At 45.8% G+C, this 26646-nt stretch overlaps 1 long non-coding RNA gene across 1 annotated transcript in view; it reads left to right on the top strand.

The window, feature by feature from the left end:
• Nucleotides 1-25778, top strand: part of LOC134983809 (uncharacterized) — a 377280-nt gene extending 351502 nt beyond the window's left edge. The window contains exon 3 of the long non-coding RNA XR_010191712.1: nt 25539-25778. This is a non-coding gene — a long non-coding RNA (uncharacterized LOC134983809). The remainder of the gene's footprint in view (nt 1-25538) is intronic.
• Nucleotides 25779-26646: the final 868 nt, after the last annotated feature.

Raw genomic sequence — 26646 nt, 5'->3', positions numbered from 1 at the left:
GCACATCCCAGCCAGAAAATAAGGAAGTCTGCAGTTCTGGGTTGCTGTACAGCAATAGTGCGGGAGGATGATGTGGTGAGGGATGAGAACAGCACAGTCAATACTGAAGTCTCTAAGATCCTCCTGGCCATAGGACAATGGAAGAGGATGAAGAGGGTCATTTCCCAGTTCAACCTCATGCCAGGAGAAAGAAGCAGGGCACAGGCTGCCTTATGGGAGGTTGGATAAGACCCATCTCTTATTGGCATGCTCTCCTTGTGACTGGCTTCCTTTTGATTTTATATGATTGAGTTACACTGACTTGCTTTGTATTGTGTCCTATTAAACCACTTTAATCTATACTTGCCGACTTTAAAGATCTCTCCGGTAGAAGCCTGGAGAGGAGACACCGCAGAAGATTTCGGGGGGCGGGCCATGACATCATTAAGCCCCGCCCCCACATTGGGCAATGCAGCAATTTGCGGGTCCGCGGGAGGGGGCGGGGCTAAAATGATGCAATTTGCATAATTTTAACCCATTCCCCACCCCACAGACTCGCGAAAACAAATTAGCAATAAGAAGCCTTTTTTCCACGATCACGGCTGTGAAGACACATAGGGCCACAATTTTCCATAGATCCTACTGTATGTGTTTTATCGCACAAAAATAGGTGATAAAAAAAGTGAAAACTCCTTGCAATGTCCTTTACCTGGGTCTATATTAAGTCCAGTATACAGTAGACTAATCACAACCGGCGATTGCTTCTTTAATTCCATTAGGAATTAGGAATTAATGAAGCGATCGCTGGCTGCGAATAGTCAAAACTCGGCATGCCATGCAGCAAGCCGTGTTGCAGTCTGGTGCATCGCAGCAAAGATGAGCATGGTTACATCTGTACTGTCCTCTACCTTGATCTCCCAGCAAAAGAATTGCACCGCTTACAGCTGGTACAAAATGCAGCTGCCAGGCTGTTAACCAGCCAGCCCAGTTCTAGCCACATAACACCCATCCTCTATTCCTTTCACTGGCTGCCTGTAAGATTGCAAATCTATTTCAAGATTAGTTTATTAACTTTCAGAGCTTCACAGGACCAGCTTCTGGTTCCTGACTGGCAGCTCGCTTACTGCAATCTGCAGAGGAAGGACTATTCGAGGTACCTAGTATCTCCTTTCATTCATCTGGGGTCTAACTTTTATCTTTGCGGCCCTGACTCTACTGTATGCAGTGTCGGACTGGGGCATGAAGGGCCCACCGGGGAATGCAGTGGTAGGGGCCCATGTTTAGGGGTGTGGTGAGTCTCCAGAGGGGGTGTGGCCATCCACAACATTGGCTTGCCTAACCATTAGTGAGTGCATGGGCTGGGCCCCTTGACAAATCTATAAATACTGCTAGCGCATGCATGATAATGTACCAGATACATATTGGCAATGCACTGTAGAGAATAGTGATGAGCACCGGAAATTTTTCGGGTTTGTGTTTTGGTTTTGGGTTCGGTTCCGTGGCCGTGTTTTGGGTTCGAACGCGTTTTGGCAAAACCTCACCGAATTTTTTTTGTCGGATTCGGGTGTGTTTTGGATTCGTTTTTTTTTTTTCAAAAAACCCTAAAAAACTGCTTAAATCATAGAATTTGGGGGTCATTTTGATCCCAAAGTATTATTAACCTCAATAACCATTATTTCCACTCATTTTCAGTCTATTCTGAACACCTCACACCTCACAATATTATTTTTAGTCCTAAAATTTGCACCAAGGTCGCTGGATGACTAAGCTCAGCGACCCAAGTGGCCGACACAAACACCTGGCCCATCTAGGAGTGGCACTGCAGTGTCACGCAGGATGGCCCTTCCAAAAAACACTCCCCAAACAGCACATGACGCAAAGAAAAAAAGAGGCGCAATGAGGTAGCTGTGTGAGTAAGATAAGCGACCCAAGTGGCCGACACAAACACCTGGCCCATCTAGGAGTGGCACTGCAGTGTCACGCAGGATGGCCCTTCCAAAAAACACTTCCCAAACAGCACATGACGCAAAGAAAAAAAGAAGCGCAATTAGGTAGCTGTGTGAGTAAGATAAGCGACCCAAGTGGCCGACACAAACACCTGGCCCATCTAGGAGTGGCACTGCAGTGTCACGCAGGATGGCCCTTCCAAAAAACACTCCCCAAACAGCACATGACGCAAAGAAGAAAAAAAAGAGGCGCAATGAGGTAGCTGTGTGACTAAGATAAGCGACCCAAGTGGCCGACACAAACACCTGGCCCATCTAGGAGTGGCACTGCAGTGTCACGCAGGATGGCCCTTCAAAAAACTAGTCCCCAAACAGCACATGACGCAAATAAGAAAAAAAAGAGGCGCAATGAGGTAGCTGTGTGACTAAGCTAAGCGACCCTAGTGGCCGACACAAACACCTGGCCCATCTAGGAGTGGCACTGCAGTGTCACGCAGGATGGCCCTTCCAAAAAACACTCCCCAAACAGCACATGACGCAAAGAAGAAAAAAAAGAGGCGCAATGAGGTAGCTGTGTGACTAAGATAAGCGACCCAAGTGGCCGACACAAACACCTGGCCCATCTAGGAGTGGCACTGCAGTGTCACGCAGGATGGCCCTTCCAAAAAACACTTCCCAAACAGCACATGACGCAAAGAAAAAAAGAGGCGCAATTAGGTAGCTGTGTGAGTAAGATAAGCGACCCAAGTGGCCGACACAAACACCTGGCCCATCTAGGAGTGGCACTGCAGTGTCACGCAGGATGGCCCTTCCAAAAAACACTCCCCAAACAGCACAGGACGCAAAGAAGAAAAAAAAGAGGCGCAATGAGGTAGCTGTGTGACTAAGATAAGCGACCCAAGTGGCCGACACAAACACCTGGCCCATCTAGGAGTGGCACTGCAGTGTCACGCAGGATGGCCCTTCAAAAAACTAGTACCCAAACAGCACATGACGCAAAGAAGAAAAAAAAGAGGCGCAATGAGGTAGCTGTGTGACTAAGCTAAGCGACCCTAGTGGCCGACACAAACACCTGGCCCATCTAGGAGTGGCACTGCAGTGTCACGCAGGATGGCCCTTCCAAAAAACACCCCCCAAACAGCACATGACGCAAAGAAAAATGAAAGAAAAAAGAGGTGCAAGATGGAATTGTCCTTGGGCCCTCCCACCCACCCTTATGTTGTATAAACAGGACATGCACACTTTAACCAACCCATCATTTCAGTGACAGGGTCTGCCACACGACTGTGACTGAAATGACGGGTTGGTTTGGACCCCCACCAAAAAAGAAGCAATTAATCTCTCCTTGCACAAACTGGCTCTACAGAGGCAAGATGTCCACCTCATCATCATCCTCCGATATATCACCGTGTACATCCCCCTCCTCACAGATTATCAATTCGTCCCCACTGGAATCCACCATCTCAGCTCCCTGTGTACTTTGTGGAGGCAATTGCTGCTGGTGAATGTCTCCACGGAGGAATTGATTATAATTCATTTTAATGAACATCATCTTCTCCACATTTTCTGGATGTAACCTCGTACGCCGATTGCTGACAAGGTGAGCGGCGGCACTAAACACTCTTTCGGAGTACACACTTGTGGGAGGGCAACTTAGGTAGAATAAAGCCAGTTTGTGCAAGGGCCTCCAAATTGCCTCTTTTTCCTGCCAGTATAAATACGGACTGTCTGACGTGCCTACTTGGATGCGGTCACTCATATAATCCTCCACCATTCTTTCAATGGGGAGAGAATCATATGCAGTGACAGTAGACGACATGTCCGTAATCGTTGTCAGGTCCTTCAGTCCGGACCAGATGTCAGCATCAGCAGTCGCTCCAGACTGCCCTGCATCACCGCCAGCGGGTGGGCTCGGAATTCTGAGCCTTTTCCTCGCACCCCCAGTTGCGGGAGAATGTGAAGGAGGAGATGTTGACAGGTCGCGTTCCGCTTGACTTGACAATTTTGTCACCAGCAGTTCTTTGAACCCCAGCAGACTTGTGTCTGCCGGAAAGAGAGATCCAAGGTAGGTTTTAAATCTAGGATCGAGCACGGTGGCCAAAATGTAGTGCTCTGATTTCAACAGATTGACCACCCGTGAATCCTTGTTAAGCGAATTAAGGGCTCCATCCACAAGTCCGACATGCCTAGCGGAATCGCTCTGTGTTAGCTCCTCCTTCAATGTCTCCAGCTTCTTCTGCAAAAGCCTGATGAGGGGAATGACCTGACTCAGGCTGGCAGTGTCTGAACTGACTTCACGTGTGGCAAGTTCAAAAGGTTGCAGAACCTTGCACAACGTTGAAATCATTCTCCACTGCGCTTGAGACAGGTGCATTCCACCTCCTATATCGTGCTCAGTTGTATAGGATTGAATGGCCTTTTGCTGCTCCTCCAACCTCTGAAGCATATAGAGGGTTGAATTCCACCTCGTTACCACTTCTTGCTTCAGATGATGGCAGGGCAGGTTCAGGCGTTTTTGGTGGTGCTCCAGTCTTCTGTACGTGGTGCCTGTACGCCGAAAGTGTCCCGCAATTCTTCTGGCCACCGACAGCATCTCTTGCACTCCCCTCTCGTTTTTTAAATAATTCTGCACCACCAAATTCAAGGTATGTGCAAAACATGGGACGTGCTGGAATTTGCCCAGATTTAATGCACACACAATATTGCTGGCGTTGTCCGATGCCACAAATCCACAGGAGAGTCCAATTGGGGTAAGCCATTCTGCGATGATCTTCCTCAGTTGCCGTAAGAGGTTTTTAGCTGTGTGCGTATTCTGGAAAGCGGTGATACAAAGCGTAGCCTGCCTAGGAAAGAGTTGGCGTTTGCGAGATGCTGCTACTGGTGCCGCCGCTGCTGTTCTTGCGGCGGGAGTCCATACATCTACCCAGTGGGCTGTCACAGTCATATAGTCCTGAGCCTGCCCTGCTCCACTTGTCCACATGTCCGTGGTTAAGTGGACATTGGGTACAACTGCATTTTTTAGGACACTGGTGAGTCTTTTTCTGAGATCTGTGTACATTTTCGGTATCGCCTGCCTAGAGAAATGGAACCTAGATGGTATTTGGTACCGGGGACACAGTACCTCCAACAAGTCTCTAGTTGGCTCTGCAGTAATGATGGATACCGGAACCACGTTTCTCACCGCCCAGGATGCCAAGGCCTCAGTTATCCGCTTTGCAGCAGGATGACTGCTGTGATATTTCATCTTCCTCGCAAAGGACTGTTGGACAGTCAATTGCTTGGTGGAAGTAGTAAAAGTGGTCTTACGAGTACGACTTCCCCTCTGGGATGACCATCGACTCCCAGCAGCAACAACAGCAGCGCCAGCAGCAGTAGGCGTTACACGCAAGGATGCATCGGAGGAATCCCAGGCAGGAGAGGACTCGTCAGAATTGCCAGTGACATGGCCTGCAGGACTATTGGCATTCCTGGGGAAGGAGGAAATTGACACTGAGGGAGTTGGTGGGGTGGTTTGCGTGAGCTTGGTTACAAGAGGAAGGGATTTACTGGTCAGTGGACTGCTTCCGCTGTCGCCCAAAGTTTTTGAACTTGTCACTGACTTATGATGAATGCGCTGCAGGTGACGTATAAGGGAGGATGTTCCGAGGTGGTTAACGTCCTTACCCCTACTTATTACAGCTTGACAAAGGCAACACACGGCTTGACAAATGTTGTCCGCATTTCTGTTGAAATACTTCCACACCGAAGAGCTGATTTTTTTGGTATTTTCACCAGGCATGTCAATGGCCCTATTCCTCCCACGGACAACAGGTGTCTCCCCGGGTGCCTGACTTAAACAAACCACCTCACCATCAGAATCCTCCTGGTCAATTTCCTCCCCAGCGCCAGCAACACCCATATCCTCCTCATCCTGGTGTACTTCAACACTGACATCTTCAATCTGACTATCAGGAACTGGACTGCGGGTGCTCCTTCCAGCACTTGCAGGGGGCGTGCAAATGGTGGAAGGCGCATGCTCTTCACGTCCAGTGTTGGGAAGGTCAGGCATCACAAACGACACAATTGGACTCTCCTTGTGGATTTGTGATTTCGAAGAACGCACAGTTCTTTGCTGTGCTTTTGCCAGCTTGAGTCTTTTCATTTTTCTAGCGAGAGGCTGAGTGCTTCCATCCTCATGTGAAGCTGAACCACTAGCCATGAACATAGGCCAGGGCCTCAGCCGTTCCTTGCCACTCCGTGTGGTAAATGGCATATTGGCAAGTTTACGCTTCTCCGACGACAATTTTATTTTAGATTTTTGAGTCCTTTTTTTACTGATATTTGGTGTTTTGGATTTTACATGCTCTGTACTATGACATTGGGCATCGGCCTTGGCAGACGACGTTGCTGGCATTTCATCGTCTCGGCCATGACTAGTGGCAGCAGCTTCAGCACGAGGTGGAAGTCGATCTTGATCTTTCCCTATTTTTGGAACCTCAACATTTTTGTTCTCCATATTTTAATAGGCACAACTAAAAGGCACCTCAGGTAAACAATGGAGATGGATGGATACTAGTATACTTATGGATGGACGAGCGACTGCCGACACAGAGGTAGCTACAGCCGTGGACTACCGTACTGCGTCTGCTGCTAATATAGACTGGATGATAATGATATAAAAAATATATATATATCACTACTGCAGCCGGACAGGTATATATTATATAATGACGGACCTGCTGGACACTGTCAGCACTGCAGACTCCTAAAGTAAGCTACTAGTATCAAGAAGATAGAAAAAAAAAAAACACCACAGGTAGGTGGTATACAATTATGGATGGACGAGCGACTGCCGACACAGAGGTAGCTACAGCCGTGGACTACCGTACTGCGTCTGCTGCTAATATAGACTGGATGATAATGATATAAAAAATATATATATATCACTACTGCAGCCGGACAGGTATATATTATATAATGACGGACCTGCTGGACACTGTCAGCACTGCAGACTCCTAAAGTAAGCTACTAGTATCAAGAAGATAGAAAAAAAAAAAACACAACAGGTAGGTAGTATACAATTATGGATGGACGAGCGACTGCCGACACAGAGGTAGCTACAGCCGTGGACTACCGTACTGCGTCTGCTGCTAATATAGACTGGATGATAATGATATAAAAAATATATATATATATCACTACTGCAGCCGGACAGGTATATATTATATAATTAATGACGGACCTGCTGGACACTGTCAGCAGAATGCGTTTATAGAATAAAAACACCACACGACGAGTGTTTAACTTTTTCAGGCAGACAATCACAATATACTGGTGGTCAGACAGTGGTCACTGGTCAGTCACACTGGCAGTGGCACTCTGGCAGCAAAAGTGTGCACTGTTAAATAATATGTACTCCTGCTACTGCTCCCCAGTCTCCCCCACAATTAAGCTGTGTGAGCACTGAGCACTCAGCACAGTCAGATGTACATAGATGATGCAGCACACTGAGGCTGAGCACAGATATGGTATACTGTTACTGTGTCACTGTGTATCATTTTTTTTCAGGCAGAGAACGGATTATATTAAATAATAATATAATAAAACTGCACTGGTGGTCACTGGTCAGTCACTAGTAAACTCTGCACTCTCTGAGTACTCCTAAGCTCCAGTAAATCAAGTGTCTCACTCTCACTCTCTCTCTTCTAATCTAAATGGAGAGGACGCCAGCCACGTCCTCTCCCTATGAATCTCAATGCACGTGTGAAAATGGCGGCGACGCGCGGCTCCTTATATAGAATCCGAGTCTCGCGATAGAATCCGAGCCTCGCGAGAATCCGACAGCGGGATAATGACGTTCGGGCGCGCTCAGGTTAGCCGAGCAAGGCGGGAAGATCCGAGTCTGCCTCGGATCCGTGTAAAAAGGCTGAAGTTCGGGGGGGTTCTGATTCCGAGGAACCGAACCCGCTCATCACTAGTAGAGAATACATCATAGTCCTGTGCAGTATAAGGTATCATATGTATAATGCATAATTCAAGAACACAGTCTGGAACCTGATCGCTAGAGGGGGATGAGGGCCCCCCAGGCAGTGGGGCCCACCGGTGGTTCCCCTGTACCCCTGTGGGCCAGTCCGACCCTGACTGTATGTAACTCATTTCCTCACACAGTTTCGAGACAAACTTTTTAGTCCTTCAAAAACAAACTCAAGGCTCACGCATTTCACAAATGTCCCTTTAGCTCTAAAAAAAAAAAAAATCATACACAACCTAAATGTTAAGCGGTCTACACCTAAATGCAATATAAAGCACTTTGAGTCCTATTGGGAGAAAAGTGCTACAGTATATATATAAGATGTTACCCTGAAGGCTATATGCACACTAGTAATATAGATTTATGGGGCTAATTCAGACCTGATCCATGCAGCAGCAATCAGGTCTGAAGTGCGCATGCACATGGCAGACAACCGACGACTGTCTTAGCCCTGCGATCGCCTCTGCCTGATTGACAGGCAGAGGCGTTCACTGGGCGGGAGGGGGTGGGCCTGTGGCCGTTTGGCGGGGCGGGCCACGGCGGCTGCGTGACATCAGATGCAGCCGCTGCGACCCGGGCAGCGATGAGTAGCTCCCTGCCAGCTAGAGCTGCGCTAGTATGGAACTACTCCTAAAGTACAAAAGCATCGCCACTGTGCAATGCTTTTGTACTTGTGCGGCGGGCCAGGGCCTGACATGCGGGGTGGACTAGCCCTGTTCTGGGCGTCCCCCCGCATGTCAGGGTAGCTGATCATAGATGTGCTAAATTTAGCTACGATCAGGTCTGGATCACCCCCTATGAGTAGATATTGTTTTATCTTACTTCCAGAAAAGATGTTGTTGCACTTTGAAGCCCCTGTGATTTTCTATTTAAGCACTCCAGATCCATGTTGAAAATAAAAGCAAAACACATTCTTGGACTATCCGCATTTACTAGGCTGTATGAATGTGCATGGAGGGTCTGATCCAAAGCAAAAGAACAAAACAAGTAACTTTGAGTTTGCACATTGGTAAAGTCATGTTACACTACAGGTGGGGCGACAGTGTGCAGAGGGACTATAGCTGGGTACACATGGTACAATTACCAATAGTAGCAGCAAATTTGTTAGCAATTGGGCAAAATCATGTGCACTGCAGGTGTGGCAGATATAACATGTGCAGAGAGAGTTAAGGGCCCCATACACTTATCCGACCGCATAACGGAGGGGATCGCAGGCGATCACCCCGGGAGCCTCCCGGGGGGGCAGGATCACCCAAGACACATCGGATGCTGTCCTTTTGCATCCGATGTATCCTGGGCAATCCCAGCTATGCCCCCAGGTCAGACTAGATTGAATGTGCAGCACATTCAAACTGGAGGATCCGATCCGATGCTCACGGAAACGCGCATCGAATCGGATCGGACTGGAGACACCTCAAAAATGCCCGATTTCACCCAACATATCGGGCCGAATGGGGCTGAAATCGGGCATAATCACTCTAGTGTATGGGGCCCTTTAGATTTGGGTGGGTTATTTTGTTTCTGTGCAGAGTAAATATTGGCTGCTTTATTTTTACACTGCAATTTAGATTTCAATTTGAACTCACCCCACCCAAATCTAAGTCTCTCTGCACATGTTATATCTGCCCCCCCCCCCTGCAGTGCACATGGGGCCTAATTCAGACCTGATCACTCGCTAGGGTTTTTTGCACTGCTGCGAGCAGATAGTCGCATGTGTAGCCGAGCGGTACAAAAATTATTTGTGCAGTTGCCCAGAACTTACTCAGCCCTTGCAATCACTTCAGCCTGTCCGGTCCCAGAATTGACGTCAGACACCCTACATTTTTCCAACCAGTCTCTGAAAACGGTCAGTTGCCACCCACAAACGCCTTCTTCCTGTCAATTTCCATGCGATCGGCTGTGCGAATGGATTATTTGTTAAACCCATCGCACAGCAACATCCGCTTTGTACCCGTGCGACGCGCCTGCGCATTGTGGTGCATACGTATGTTCAGTTCTGACCTGATCGCAGCGCAGCGGAAAATGACCCCCATGAAGAATGACCCCCATGGTTTTTCCCAACTGCTAACAAATTTGCTGCTACGATCAGGTCTGAATTACCTCCTGTGTGTATACAGGAGTGATGCAGGAGTGTTAGCCGATCTAACCAATCTCATTCAAGAGATCAAAGGAAATTGCACACTGAGCAAGAAATTGCTCGTCATGTACAGGTGCACACTGATCTGATAATCGCTCCGTCGAATCTGAGTTTTCTTTGGAACGGCAGCATACGTGTACCCAGCTTCAGAGTTTTAACTCAAATCTAAATTTCAAATTAACAATTAAGCTGCTCAGAATTTGTGGGCTATATGCAAAAGCAGCCACCATTTATCCTGCCTGAAGAAATTAAGTATTTGCACCCTTTGTATTGTATCATGGTTTGCTCCAGGTGTACAGGTACTGTACTTGCATTTTTTGCTTTGCTCCCACCTCAGAATCAGACCCTGAAAATGTACTGTATGTATGAGCTACTTCTACTATATGTATGAGCTACTTCTACTGTACTATATGTATGAGCTACTTCTACTGTACTGTATGAGCTACTTCTACTGTACTGTATGAGCTACTTCTACTGTACTGTATGTATGAGCTACTTCTACTGTACTGTATGAGCTACTTCTACTGTACTGTATGTATCAGCTACTTCTACTGTACTGTATGTATGCGCTATTTTTACTGTACTGTAGGAGCTACTTCTGTACAGTATGTATGAGCTATGTTTACTGTACTGTTGGAGCTATTTCTGCTGTACTGTATGTATGAGCTACTTCTACTGTACTGTATGTATGAGCTACTTCTACTGTACTGTATGAGCTACTTCTACTGTACTGTATGTATGAGCTACTTCTACTGTACAGTATGAGCTACTTCTACTGTACAGTATGAGCTTATGTATGACCTACTTCTACTGTATGCAGGGCCGTAACTAGGTGTGTGCAGAGTGTGCTCCGCACATAATGCTGCAGGGTAGGGGGCGTTGTTGGAGCAGTTGTCAAATTTGAATTATCTAGTTACTTTCACTTGCATGAGTGCACCCAGCCGCCCTCATGAGTGTACCCAGCCGCCCTCATGTCTTCCACTCACCCCCGAATGAAGCACGGCTACGATTCACCTCCCAATGGCAACTCTGCCTCCAGCATGCCCATCCGCATCAGTGTTCCCTTCCAGCTGACACACGGTCCCGTTCACTCCCCATCTGCCTTCCCCATTGCTCCCCCACAAGGCATAGTCATACCTCCCAGATTTGACCATGCACCTCCCCCAGTTCCTGAGTCCATCGCCACTCTCGGCGTACCTGGTCAAGTGAATAGCCTAGTTGCATTAATAAAAGTCAGTAAGATATCTTTAGCAAAAGTAATGTTCATTGGAAGTCAAGAACAAGCAAACTGCCACTGGTTGTAATAATACCTAGTAGACTGCCCATCAATTAAGGTAACAGGCTTACTTAGTAATAAGCAATGTCATATTAAGATGTAGCTATAGTACTCACCACCAGGTAATGTCTCTGCTTCTGTTGTAAGACAGATATGTTGAATGCTGCTCCAGCATTTAGAAATGAGAACTGCTGACTGCCTGTCTGCACTGCCTGTAGTTGAGGAAGCCACTTAAGGCTGCATGACTCACATGATTTAAAACACTTGAAAAACAGATTTAATCCTAAATACATTGGGTGATGACAAGACGTCAGTTAATCTATTTTATGTAGTCCACAGCAAGACTTTGATAAGATACGTCCATTCTTGCCATTTAGTAATAATACTATTTTGCACTTTACAAAAAGGCAGTTTTCCAAGTGTAATATCACTGCCATTTGGAAAATCTAGTCACTTATGGCACCATCTGTGTGAGCTAATCATTAAAATAAACTCGCCAGTATATTTGCTGGCTAAGCAAAGTGCTTAAGTTATCAAAGGCGTTTATCAAAGTCTGTGTTTATTTAATACACAAGTATCAATTCACTGAGAAAATGTTCTGCACTTGTCAGATTTAATGGCTTCAGACAAATAATTGGAGGCAGTTGGAGTTAATCAAAGCACTATCTTAGTTTAAAAACAAACCACCTTCCTCATTGGAAAGGCAGGTGACCTTTACGGGTCTTCTTCAATGACATTATTCAAGCAATTTACAATAAACGCACCTTGTCCATATGTAACTGAAGAACTATTGCTCTAGCTAATGAATGCCATTCATCACACAGGTACAGCTTAGCACAAAGCTAATACCAAGACAGGTAAACAAGCCAGTCACATGTGCAAACCAAATTATCTAAAGTGCACAGAGAACATGGGCCCTCATTCCGAGTTGTTCGCTCGGTATTTTTCATCGCATCGCAGTGAGAATTCTCTTAGTGCGCATGCGTAATGTTCGCACTGCGCATGCGTCAAGTAACTTTACTAAGAAGAAAGTAATTTTACTCACGGCTTTTTCGTCGCTCCGGAGAACGCATTGTGATTGACAGGAAATGGGTGTTACTGGGCGGATGTACGGCGTTTTAGGGGCGTGTGGCAGGAAACGCTACCGTTTCCGGAAAAAACGCAGGCGTGTCTGGAGAAACGGTGGGAGTGCTTGGGCGAACGCTGGGTGTGTTTATGACGTCAGCCGGGACCGAAAAGCACTGAATTGATCGCACAGGCAGAGTAAGTCTGGAGTTACTCAGAAACTGCTAACTCGGTTTTGATCGCAATATTGCGAATACATCGGTCGCACATTTAAGATGTTTAGATTCACTCCCAGTAGGCGGCGGCTTAGCGTGTGTAACTCTGCTATAATCGCCTTGCGAGCGAACAACTCGGAATGAGGGCCCTTGTTCCAATGCAGCAGGATTAGGAAAGCCTCACTCATCATGTACACGACGCCTTATCAGCAAATCTTCAAATTGTAATAATCTGCATTAATAATCATCTTTATTGCTGTTCCTCAGAGCAAGATCCTCTACACTAATAAAATACTGTTATAAGAGGTTTTTTTATATTAAATAATCTTATGTACCACTCTATTACATATAGATGTGGCCTCATGCGCCTAGCGTCTCCATGCCATATGGTGCAGGATGCCTGGCGCACCCGAGATGTTCTGAGAGGAGTAGCAGACCATATTTTTCTTCAAATTTTGCATCTTATACGTATCACAGATGCAGGGAACCACCACTCGCAGTTACTAGAGGCAATGGATTGCGATTCAAGCCGCGCAGGAATTAGTTTTATATACACATACAAAATTGCAGATGAGGCACAATGGAACTTGGCATGAGATAAAGCCACAGCAGCACGCATGGGAGCCCGTCTTATGCAGATTAAATGAGCAGCAAACAGATGTACAAATTTTGCACATTAAATTGATCAGTGCAAACTAGCAATGTAGTTCTGTCACTTCAAGTTTTATATATGCGAATAAGACTCACATTTTCAGCGACAAAGATGCTTGGTGCAATCGAGTCACACGGGACCTGGCGCACCGAGAGGGGCTATTTGGCGCGACTCGAGCAACAATGTATGAGGACTCATCTGTAGTTGGTTTAGTGGTATATTTAAAGTATGTCCTCCTTTGTGTTTTATAAATAGTTCTTATGCAGTATACTGTTGGTTTTGGGTTACAATCACTTTTCTCTGACGTCCTAAGTGGATGCTGGGACTCCGTAAGGACCATGGGGAATAGCGGCTCCGCAGGAGACTGGGCACAACTAAAGAAAGCTTTAGGACTACCTGGTGTGCACTGGCTCCTCCCACTATGACCCTCCTCCAGACCTCAGTTAGAATCTTGTGCCCGGCTGAGCTGGATGCACACTAGGGGCTCTCCTGAGCTCCTAGAAAGAAAGTATATTTAGGTTTTTTATTTTACAGTGAGATCTGCTGGCAACAGACTCACTGCAGCGAGGGACTAAGGGGAAAAGAAGCGAACCTACCTAACAGGTGGTAGTTTGGGCTTCTTAAGCTACTGGACACCATTAGCTCCAGAGGGATCGACCGCAGGACCCGACCTTGGTGTTCGTTCCCGTAGCCGCGCCGCCGGCCCCCTTACAGAGCCAGAAGCAAGAAGTGTTCCGGAAAATCGGCGGCAGAAGACTTCTGTCTTCAACAAGGTAGCGCACAGCACTGCAGCTGTGCGCCATTGCTCCTCATGCACACCTCACACTCCGGTCACTGATGGGTGCAGGGTGCTGGGGGGGGGGGCGCCCTGAGGGCAATATAAGACACCTTGGCTGGCAAATCATCACAATATATAGTCCCAGGGCTATATATGTGATAAATTACCCCTGCCAGAATCCATAAAAAAGCGGGAGAAAAGTCCGCAGAAAAAGGGGCGGGGCTATCTCCCTCAGCACACTGGCGCCATTTTCTCTTCACAGCGCAGCTGGAAGACAGCTCCCCAGGCTCTCCCCTGTAGTTTTCAGGCTCAAAGGGTTAAAAAGAGAGGGGGGGCACTAAATTTAGGCGCAATATATGTATACAAGCAGCTATTGGGGGAAAAATCACTCAGTTATAGTGTTATTCCCTGCATTATATAGCGCTCTGGTGTGTGCTGGCATACTCTCTCTCTGTCCCCCCAAAGGACTTTGTGGGGTCCTGTCCTCAGTCAGAGCATTCCCTGTGTGTGTGCGGTGTGTCGGTACGGCTGTGTCGACATGTTGGATGAGGAAGGTTACATGGAGGCGGAGCAGAGGCCGATAAATGGGATTTTGCCCCCTGTGGGGCCGACACCAGAGTGGATGGATAGGTGGAAGGTATTAACCGACAATGTCAACTCCTTACATAAAAGGCTGGATGACGTAACAGCTGTGGGACAGCCGGCTTCTCAGCCCGCGCCTGCCCAGGCGTCTCAAAGGCCATCAGGGGCTCAAAAAACGCCCGTTACCTCAGATGGCAGACACAGATGTCGACACGGAGTCTGACTCCAGTGTCGACGAGGTTGAGATATATACACAATCCACTAGAAACATCCGTTACATGATCTCGGCAATGAAAAATGTGTTACACATTTAAGATATGAACCCAAGTACCACATAAAAGGGGTTTTATTTTTGGGGAGAAAAAGCAGCCAGTGTTTTGTTTCCCCATCAGATGAGTGAATGAAGTGTGTAAAGAAGCGTGGGTTCCCCCAATAAGAAACTGGTAATTTCTAAAAAGTTACTGATGGCGTACCCTTTCCCGCCAGAGGATAGGTCACGGTGGGAGATATCCCCTAGGGTGGATAAGGCGCTCACACGTTTGTCAAAAAAGGTGGCACTGCCGTCTTAGGATACGGCCACCTTGAAGGAGCCTGCTGATAAAAAGCAGGAGGCTATCCTGAAGTCTGTATATACACACTCAGGTTCTATACTGAGACCTGCAATTGACAGGGATAATATTTTGCTAACATAGAGCATATTAAAGACGTCGTCTTATATATGAAGGATGCACAGAGGGATATTTGCCGGCTGGCATCCAGAATTAATGCAATGTCCATTCTGCCAGGAGGGTATTAGAAACCCGGCAGTGGACAGGTGATGCTGCCTTTAAAAGGCACATGGAGATTCTGCCTTATAAGGGTGAGGAATTGTTTGGGGATGGTCTCTGGGAGCTCGTATCCACAGCAACAGCTGGGAAGAAAAATTTTTACCTCAGGTTTCCTCACAGCCTAAGAAAGCACCGTATTTTCAGATACAGTCCTTTCGGCTTCAGAAAAGCAAGCGGGTCAAAGGCGCTTCCTTTCTGCACAAAGGCAAGGGAAGAAGGAAAAAGCTGCACCAGACAGCCGGTTCCCAGGATCAAAAATCTTCCCCCGCTTCCTCTGAGTCCACCGCATGACGCTGGGGCTCCACAGGTGGAGACAGGTGCGGTGGGGGCGCGTCTCGGGAACTTCAGGGACCAGTGGGCTTGCCCACAGGTAGATCCCTAGGTTCTGCAAGTAGTATCACAGGGATACAGGCTGGAGTTCGAGGCGACTCCCTCTCGCCGTTATCTCACATCAGTCTTGCCTGCTGCCCTCGGAGAAAGGTAGTACTGGCGGCAATTCACAAGCTGTACTTCCAGCAGGTGAAATCAAGGTACCCCTCCTTCAACAAGGCCGGGGTTACTATTCCAAAATGTTGTGGTACCGAAACCAGACGGTTCGGTGAGACCCATTCTAAAATTGACATCATTGAACACTTATATACGAAGGTTCAAGTTCAAAATGGAATCGCTCAGGGCGATTATTGCAAGCCTGGAGAATTTCATGGTATCACTGGACATCAAGGATGCTTACCTGCATGTCCCTATTTACCCTCTTCACCAGGAGTACCTCAAAATTGTGGTACAGGATTGTCATTACCAATTCCAGACGTTGCCGTTGGTCTGTCCCCGGCACCGAGGTATTTACCAAGGTAATGGCCGAAATAATTATCCCGTACTTGGACGATCTCCTTATAAAGGCGAGGTCCAGGGAGCAGTTGTTCGTCGGAGTAGCACTATCTCGGGAAGTGCTACAACAGCACGGCTGGATTCTGAATATTACAAAGTCGCAGCTGGTTCCTACGACGCGTCTACTGTTCCTGGGTATGGTTCTGGACACAGAACAGGATAAAAAGGGTTTCTCCCGGAGGAGAAGTCCAAGGAGTTGTCGTCTCTAGACAGAGACCTCCTAATATAAATACAGGTGTCGGTGCATCAATGCACGCGAGCCCTGGGAAAGATGGTAGCTTCTTACAAAGAAATTCCATTCGCCAGGTCCCATGCAAGAATCTTCCAGTGGGATCTGTGGGACAAGTGGTCCGGGTCGCATCTTCAGATGCATCGGCGGATAACCCTGTCTCCAAGGGCCAGGGTGTCGCTGTTGTGGTGGCTGCAGAGTGCTCATCTTCTAGGGGGCCGCAGATTCGGCATACAGGACTGGGTCCTGGTGACCACGGATGCCAGCCTTCGAGGCTGGGGGGCAGTCACACAGGGAAGAAACTTCCAAGGCTATGGAAAAGTCAGGAGACTTCCCTACACATAAATATTCTGGAACTAAGGGCCATTTACAATGCCCTAAGTCAGGCTAGACCCCTGCTTCAACACTGGCCGGTGCTGATCCAGTCAGACAACATCACGGCGGTCGCTCATGTAAACCGACAGGGCGGCACAAGAAGCAGGATGGCGATGGCAGAAGCCACAAGGATTCTCCGATGGGCGGAAAATCATGTGTTAGCACTGTCAGCAGTGTTCGTTCCCGGAGTGGACAACTGAGAAGCAGACTTTCTCAGAAGACACGACCTCCACCCGGGAGAGTGGGGATTTCATCCAGAAGTCTTCCAAATGATTGTACACCGTTGGGAAAGGCCACAGGTGGACATGATGGCGTCCCGCCTCAACAAACAGTTACAAAGATATTGCGCCAGGTCAAGGGACCCTCAGGCGATAGCTGTGGACGCTCTGGTAACACCGTGGGTTTACCAGTCGGTGTATGTGTTCCCTTCTCTGCCTCTCTTACCCAGGGTAATGAGAATAATAAGAAGGAGAGGAGTAAGAACTATACTCATTGTTCCGGGTTGGCCAAGAAGAGCTCGGTACCCAGAACTCCAAGAAATGATCTCAGAGGACCCATGGCCTCTGCCGCCCAGACAGGACCTGCTGCAGCAGGGGACCTGTCTGTTCCAAGACGTACCGCGGCTGCGTTTGACGGCATGGCAGTTGAACGCCGGATCCTGAAGGAAATGGGCATTCCGGAGGAAGTTAGCCCTACGCTATTTAAAGCTAGGACAGAAGTGAACGCAAACCATTATCACCGCATATGGCGGAAATATGTTAAGTGCTGTGAGGCCAGGAAGGCCCCAAAGGAGAAATTTCAGCTAGGTCGATTTCTGCACTTCCTACAGTAAGAGGTGACTATGGGACTAAAATTGGGTTCCATGAAGGTCCAGATTTCGGCTCTATCGATTTTCTTCCAAAATAGAACTGGCTTCACTGCCTGAAGTTCAGACTTTTGTTAAGGGAGTGCTGCATAGTCAGCCCCCGTTTGTGCCTCAAGTGGCACCGTGGGATCTCAACGTGGTGTTGGATTTCCTGAAGTCGCATTTGGTTGAGCCACTTAAATCCGTGGAGCTACAAAACCTCACGTGGAAAGTGGTCATGCTGTGGGCCTTGGCGTCGGCCAGGCGTGTATCAGAATTGGCGGCTTTGTCATACAAAAGCCCTTATCTGTATTTTATATGGATAAGGCGGAATTGAGGACTCGTTCCCAATTCCTACCTAAGGTGGTATCAGTTTTTCATGTGAACCAACCTATTGTGGTGCCTGCGGTTACTTGGGACTTGGAGGATTCCAAGTTACTGGACGTAGTCAGGGCCCTGAACAGTATATGTTTCCAGGACGGCTGGAGTCAGGAAAACTGACTCGCTATTTATCCTGTATGCACCCAACAAGCTGGGTGCTCCTGCTTCTAAGCAGACTATTGCTAGCTGGATCTGTAGCACGATTCAACTTGCACATGCTGCGGCTGGACTGCCGCACCCTAAATCTGTAAAAGCCCATTCCACGAGGAAAGTGGACTCTTCTTGGGCGGCTGCCCGAGGGGTCTCGGCTTTACAACTTTGCCGAGCTGTTACTTGGTCGGGTTCAAACATTTTTGCAACAGTCTACAAGTTTGATACCCTGGCTGAGGAGGACCTAGAGTTTGCTCATTCGGTGCTGCAGAGTCATCCGCACTCTCCCGCCCGTTTGGGAGCTTTGGTATAATCCCCATGGTCCTTACGGAGTCCCAGCATCCACTTAGGACGTCAGAGAAAATAAGATTTTACTCACCGGTAAATCTATTTCTCGTAGTCCGTAGTGGATGCTGGGCGCCCATCCCAAGTGCGGATTGTCTGCAATACTTGTTTATAGTTATTGCTTAACTAAAGGGTTATTGTTGAGCCACCTGTTGAGAGGCTCAGTTATATTTCATACTGTTAACTGGGTATAGTATCACAAGTTATACGGTGTGATTGGTGTGGCTGGTATGAGTCTTACCCGGGATTCAAAATCCTTCCTTATTGTGTCAGCTCTTTCGGGCACAGTATCCTAACTGAGGTCTGGAGGAGGGTCATAGTGGGAGGAGCCAGTGCACACCAGGTAGTCCTAAAGCTTTCTTTAGTTGTGCCCAGTCTCCTGCGGAGCCGCTATTCCCCATGGTCCTTACGGAGTCCCAGCATCCACTACGGACTACGAGAAATAGATTTACCGGTGGATAAAATCTTATTATTATTATTATTATTATTATTATCATTTTAACTTCATTAAATAAATGTAAACACATTTTTCACTGTTAATAACTTATTCTACAATTGTTTCCTGCAACAAATATTAAAATCTGTCTTTGTATAACAACTCGGAACAGTAGGTCTCTTATTTTACACTGCCTACTGTGTTCTAATTTATTCTGATTTGGATCTAAGCAGGGGCACTATGGGACAGAAGAAACACGTTACAGCCTGCCAAAAGAATAAGACAGTTTCTGCCCGTTGAGAGAAATAGAGTTGCTTTGTAATTTATGTAGACAAAGCACTGTTCATTGAATACAAGTAATCTGGCGTAAATAAGTAACTTAATAACTACAAATTGTATGCCTTTCTATACTTATAACTTACAAAACTATTTTTGGGGGGTATTTTGAATGTTGTGTTTTTTATTTTGTTTTTTAAACAAAATATTGTGTAAAATAAAAAGCACAATTGATGTGACATTGCATCTGTGGTAGAGAGGATGATGGAAAGCAGTTATAAATGTACAGGAAATTATTGCCGTTTTAGAGTACTGTCATCAAGGCATAGTGTAAGTGAAAGATTGTTAAGGTTTTAACAAACTACAGTATATTAATAGTAAAGTAATCTAATACCTATAGTCCGCTTTAAAGGTCATTAACATCTTGTAGGAATAGCCAAAGCTAGCCCTATTATAAAATCAGGTTCTCCGTCTCACATTTAATATCACAAACATACATTTATACCAGTTATTTATATAGCACATAAAGAATATACAAACTCCACAATCAGGGTTGCTGTGGTGGTAATTGAACACATAACCTCAGGTCTGTGAGGCAGTAACACTAACCATTACACCATCTGTTCTACCCGCGTGAATCCCTTTCCTGTTTCCTACTGTATTGGACTACACCTGATAATATTTCCAAACACACTCAGAAATTTGGCACATCCATAATGCTGCTAATTACCAAATGCCAAATACTCTCCCATAAATAATAGAGAAACTATGGCATACTGTATTTACTGTAGATACATATATCTTTTATAACAGCTGCCTCTGCGGTCACATTTTTGTCTGGGTCATAGGTCATATAGGCAGAACTGGAGGCTAATCTGGGATGTGCACACTCATACCCCTTTCACATCGCAATAGCGGTTCGCACCCGGGACTTGTTTACCACTCCTTCCCTGGGTGCGACAATATATATAATGGTGTGTACAGTATACGTATAATGTATGTACAGTGTCTGAAATCATTTCCTTTCTCATTGTCAAAACATTGCTATTGTACTGTCCTGTATATAACCTTTAGTACACAGTTTAGGTTAAATGTACTAAATAGTGGGTTTTGCAGTCTATTATCAGTGCCAGCAGCCCTTAATGTCTGGGCATGCTGCCACTTGCTGTTCGTCAAGTGCCATAATGCCGGGCACTCTGGCTGGGACATGTAGTCCACCTGTGTAGAACAATATATTTAAACTTTATTTACACTAGTACCTCCGCACCCAAAACTGCATGGGTGTGTAGTGGAACCGTATGGGGTCCCAGTTTACCTAGGGATTCCAGCACAGCTGAGGGCTGGTTGCCATTATGGCAGGGGGGTCTCATTCTGTTCACCCCCCTGCTAAAGCATCAGGTGCCCTGGCTAGTTCAGCCTAGTGCTGTTTATTGAAAAATAGCGGGCGGGGGGGGGGGGGGGAATGACACTCCATGCCATCCCATCCCCCTCTCCCCCCCCCCCCCCCCCTTCCCCTTATTTTTCAATACCAGTGAAAAGCGCAGGTCTATTATTTGGGCCGGATTGCATCGGTTTTGCAGTGGATTCTAAACCCGCAGCATAGTCAATCCAGGATTTGTATTCTTCTAGTTGCAATGACATCAATGGTGAGCCAATGTTCTCTTGCCATTTAAAGTCAGTGCTCCTGAGGGATTACCATTGGATTTAGTTTTAGTTAATCAACAAATTGCTAACACGCTGGGAATCCTTCCAAACACCAACAAAATTATACTTATTAAATATACCCCTTTGGGCCCAATCCAATTAAGTGCGAATCTGTGAATGGAGATTTTGTTTCATGATATTTAAAGCGGCAATCATTTACAATGCAAAACCAACCTTGTTTAGCCTTGTAAATGATTTCCGCTTTAAAAATAAGGACATACTCGCACATATTTATGCACCTCCGGCAGCTCGCACCCTATTGCATTTACCCAAATATGTGACTGGCTCATAACCTTTATCTTGCCCACTATAAATCTGTGATTGGTTGTCTATTTGCAGCCATGATGGTGAACAAAATGTTGGTTTTGTCAGGGGTCAGTGTCATGTGAATTGGAATATTGGGTTGACATAGAAAAGTGATGATGGATGACAAAGTCAGGTATCAGTTTGAAATGGAAGTGTAAATCATTAGTCTTGAAAATAATGTAACTCCTTTATTTGACAATTTATGAAGACTTAAAATCGAATCCGGTCAAATGGTCGACAGTACCCATGTTGTTAGGCAGCGAGTGGGGGGGGGCTAGGGTTTGGCACTAGAGGGTGGGTTAGGGGTAAGGATTAGGGTCAGGGGGAGAAATACTTACCAGACCACTGCAGCATCAAAAGTCCATATTGTCTGCGATCACAAAAATTATATCTGTATTGTCTGGAGGCCACAAAATGCTCTCCGTATTGCCTGGTAGTAAAATGAATGCTCTTAGTATTGTGGTACAGTCACTAAAATGCTATCAGTATTGTCTGGTGTTCACTTAAGTGCTCTCTGCATCGTCTGGTGTTCACTTAAACGTTTTCTGTATTTTCTGGCAGTCACTAACATGCTCTCCATATTTTCTGATGGTCACTAAAATACTCTCCGTATTGACTGACGGTCATTAAAATGCTCTCGGTATTGTTTGACAGTCACTAAAATGCTCTCTATATTATCTGTCAGTCATTAAAATGCTCTTAGTATTACATGGTGGACATGCAGACAGTGGTAATGTTATTGTTGTTAGTTTTTCTAGTGTTGTTATTTATATATTTATGTTATTCGTAAATCTAAAAATTAATATAATATTTAAAGAAGTAATAATAATAATAACAATAATAATTAAAAAAATTATAATTTTATTTATATAGCGCTCTTTCTCCAATAGTACTCACAATAACTTAACAGAATTAACATAATACAGTACAGAAAAATGAAGAACAGAAAAGCTTTTCTAAAAATACAGAGAGCATGTAGACACTAAAGGGCTTGAGTAAACAAAAAAGTTTTTTTTGAAGGATTCTATAGTTGGGGCCTCTCGCACTGTGCAGGGAAGTGAGTTCCATAGAGTTGGAGCTACATGGCTAAAAGCTCGACCCCCAGATGAATTACGGGAGATTCTAGGTACAGTACTGCTAATAGTCCTTCGTCTACAGATTGCAGTAATCCAGTATGGCAGTATAGAATCAGAAGCTGCTTCAGGTGCCTTGAGCCCTGGTCATGTAGTGCTTTGAAAGTCAGCAAGCCCATCTTGCAGACAATTTGCCATTTTACCGGCAGTCAGTGGAGTGAGTAGAGAATGGGTGTTATGTGGCTGGAACGGCCTGGCAGCTGCATTTTGTACCAGCTGTAAGCAGTGCAATTCTTTTGCTGGGAGATCAAGGTAGAGGACAGTACAGATGTAGCCATGCTCATCTTTGCTGCGATGCACCATGCTGCAACACGACTTGCTGCATGGCATTCCGAGTTTTGACTATTTGCAACCAGAAATCGCTTCATTAATTCCTAATGGAATTAATGAAGCAATCGCCGATTGTGATTAGTCACAGAGTATACTGGACTTAATATACAGGTTATCAGTCGCAAACGCAAGATTTATAAAGGGGGTTTTTCAAATGAAGTCCACAATCTCCCACTCTGCGGAACATTAGAGCAAGTGCGGGAGTCTGGCGGAGCGGAAGAAGAACCTTGTAACAACCCTGAACATAAATGTAAACACTGGTCTTTTTATACACTGGATACTGTATGGAATACAGTATTAATATTTAACACTATAGCTGGTCTCTAATATAGGCTGTATTAAACATTTAATAATATAAATAAGTGGTCAGGAAAAGGTTAAACATACCATAATAAATTATTACACAAACAATAGAACCAGTACTGCACTTTCTGTCTCTTCTTCCTGGAAGCTCCTCTCTGGTCCAGTGTACTGACTGAGGGCTCAGATCCACACACACACAGCAAACTTCATAGAAGAAGCTGCTACCACTGGGCATGTGCTGCAGCTCTGCTCTGTCCCTAACACTGCATGATGTGGCGTCAGCTCTAGTAATCATATTATATATAGCATTGCTATTGTCATAATTTGAGCCACTTGCCAAGAGAAGGGGGGTTTCTGGGCAACCAGAAACCCCCCCTGCCTTTGCCTATCGGTTATGATCACATTTTAAAAACGTGTCTGAAAATAATGTGGTTCATTTATTCTGAAATGCATTGTTTCTAAAGTCCTAACAATTTCTGCTATACCATCCATCATACCATAGATGGGTACTGTACGGTGCATACAGTTAATATAAAACTAATTCTGTGGGAGCAGAAATCTTTTGCTCTGATTGCCTAATTTAATGCGTAAAAAAATACTGGAGACTAACGACAGAAAAAAACAAATGTCTGCTGCAACTTACATGCTGCAACTTACAACTTAAGGTCTCTTATGGGATCGGGAGGTCGGCATTTAAAATATTAAACCACGCATAAGATTTGCCCCTCTCCTCGACAGTTGCAGGAGTGTAGCAGGAGCATTTGAAGTTGTTTATCTGCTAACGCTCCTGCATTGCTTCTGCATACATTTTCCCCGTGGTCAGGATTCGGCGCTCTCTCTTTGTGGGCAGTACAGGGGGGTGTAATGGTTAGCATTACTTCCTCACAGCACTGAGGTCATGGGTTTGATTCCCACCTTGGCCCTAACTGTGTGGAGTTAGTATATTCTCCTTGTGTTTGCGTGGGTTTCTTCCGGGTAATCCGGTTTCCTCCCACAAACCAAAATTATACTAGGTTAATTGGCTCCAAACAAAAATAAACCATAGTGTGTGAGTGCATGTACATGGGCAGACTAGATGGGTTAAGTGGTTCTTATCTGCCGTCAAATGCTATGGTCGAGACTTTTTTTTTTAAAGGGGCAATCATTTACAAGGCAAAGTTTAGCCTTGTAAATGATTGCCCCTTTAAAAAAATGTCCAAGTTCGGCCACTGAACTCGGACTTCATTACATACCAGCCTATGTTTCACACCTACTGTATACAGTTGCTGGGTCCATCAGCATAGCGGGGATTGGGCTGACAATGGTATAGGTGTGTACCCTGTTTAAGGACAATGATGCAAGTACCGTAGGTCCCAGGCTGTGGAATGACTTCCTATCTGAGATAAGCTACCACCTTGTATATGTAACTAGGGTAGAGGAAAGCCTGTACCGTGCTGTGTTTATAATAAGAAAAAAACAAAAGCCTGTAGCTTCCTTGCCTGTCTCTAGCCTCCACTCCAGATGGTTTACTGAACCTGTACCACACTGGGCATTTCCAACAGGTCTCCAAACAGATTGTAATCTCAAATATTTTTTTCACAAGCCCAGTGATCATTGCATTTAATTATTGCATTTACTTTTATGGTCCCCATGTATTTTATTCTACCCTCACACTCCTTGAAGGAATATGTCATTTTATTTTTTTCAAAGCCAGTGCTTCATAAATATATTGATAATATATATTGATAATATATTTATATTTTTGGTGGACTGTGGTGTATACAAGCTTGGGCTGTGTACTAGCCTCATATTATAATAAAACGGCCCTGACCCAAGTCATATAGGGCCTAATTCAGCATGAGTTGTTGTTGTGCGAAAATTCGCACAACGACAACTCACTCCACTAACATGCCGGGTCCTGTTCCCCCCCCCCTCCCCCTTGCTAAAATGCGAGCTCTTCGCTAAACAGCAAAGCACTTGCATGTTTAGGGTTGCAAAGACAGTCCATGTTTTGGGTCGCAGTGGCTGAGTGTGATGTCACACAGCCGCCACAGCCAACCCCGCAACCAATCCAGACACATCTGCATTGTCCACAACGCCGCCCACTAAACACTGCGTCGACGGCCCCGCCTATCCAACGAACGCCTCTGCCTATCAATCAGGCAGAGGCATTCGCATAAGTGAGATGCCGTAGCATCTTACTGTGTGCGCAAGCACAGTGTGGCTCCTGCGCGCACACACACCTCACCGCGGCTTCAGTATGCGAACGCTTCACTGATGCATTCCATACTGAATTTGACCCATAAAATGGACTTTTACATTATGACAGTTCAAATATGTCACAAACAATATTTAGTTACAGTTTAAAAAAAATACTTCTTTCCATTTTACTTAGGTGTCAGATGAGGCTCTTCACTCCAAAACGGAAGAAGATGGGATTTTTGAGGACATGGAGCCATATCTGGTGCGGAGGCTGTCTTGTAGAACTCTTCAGCTGCCTCCGCTGGCTTTCAGACTTGCAGAGCAAGCCGAATGGGATAAGAAGACAGATGCTGACAGCCCGCAACGGCCAACTTCTCTCGCCCTGAGGATCCCTCCACTGATTGCAATCACAGCTGCTGACTCTACCAGGTAGGATGTGAAAATCAGAAATGTGTGATTACATTCATTTACGTTAAATGTCTAAAACTCATCTTGAATTTTGCTGAATTTTAAAGATGTTTTGTACTTAAAAATAGGAATACAGTATAAATTTGTGTTCTACAGAATCAAAATTAATCAAACTTTTATTTTTACTGTATATGCAAAAGAAAATGTGCCATGCTGTATTCAGTTAGATACATAGATGGAGCTAATAGTTTTTCTTTAGCCAATCATCACCATCGGGCGCCATATGCCGCATCTGCCAGTTTATAGACTACTCCCTAACTTCTTTGGTGTCGATTCAATTCACCGACAGTTGAATAGTGCCAGGAATTAGCTTCCGTCGCTATTCAATTCAGCTCAAGTTAAGTTGGCGAAGGCAAGTTCTCCCGGACTTAACAGGTTGAATTGTCGGGAGAACGGGCTTTCTCTGACTTAACTCCCCGCCGCGATGCTGATTCCTGACAGAATTAACCTCGCGCCGGCCGCGGCGTGGCAGCACTTTTGTCGGATTTCTTCTCTCATCCCCCGGGGATGAGAGAAGAATTCCAGACAATTGAGTGACACTTGGCGCTGTATTGAATAGCGCCGGGAGCTAACTCCCGGTGCTATTCAACTGTCGGTGAATTTAATTGACCCCTTTGTGTCCTGCCTCTATATCGCAAACAGAAGTGCACCTGGGAGCATGAAGCTGACAAAAGTAGATACAGATGGAATACTTCTAGAAAGGTGTTGTCTATTTTTTGTACTGACTATGCTAAGTACACACGTTTTTTTTCAGGGTCGAATGACAAGTGGTCTGATTTTTATGCCACTGTAAGGTCCCAATATCGTGTTACACATTAAGCAAATTAATTTTT

Source organism: Pseudophryne corroboree, chromosome 1 (genome assembly GCF_028390025.1).
Source record: "Pseudophryne corroboree isolate aPseCor3 chromosome 1, aPseCor3.hap2, whole genome shotgun sequence".
Taxonomy (NCBI): domain Eukaryota; kingdom Metazoa; phylum Chordata; class Amphibia; order Anura; family Myobatrachidae; genus Pseudophryne; species Pseudophryne corroboree.
Note: the sequence above shows the minus strand (reverse complement) of the source record. Positions and strands in the feature narration are given on the sequence as shown.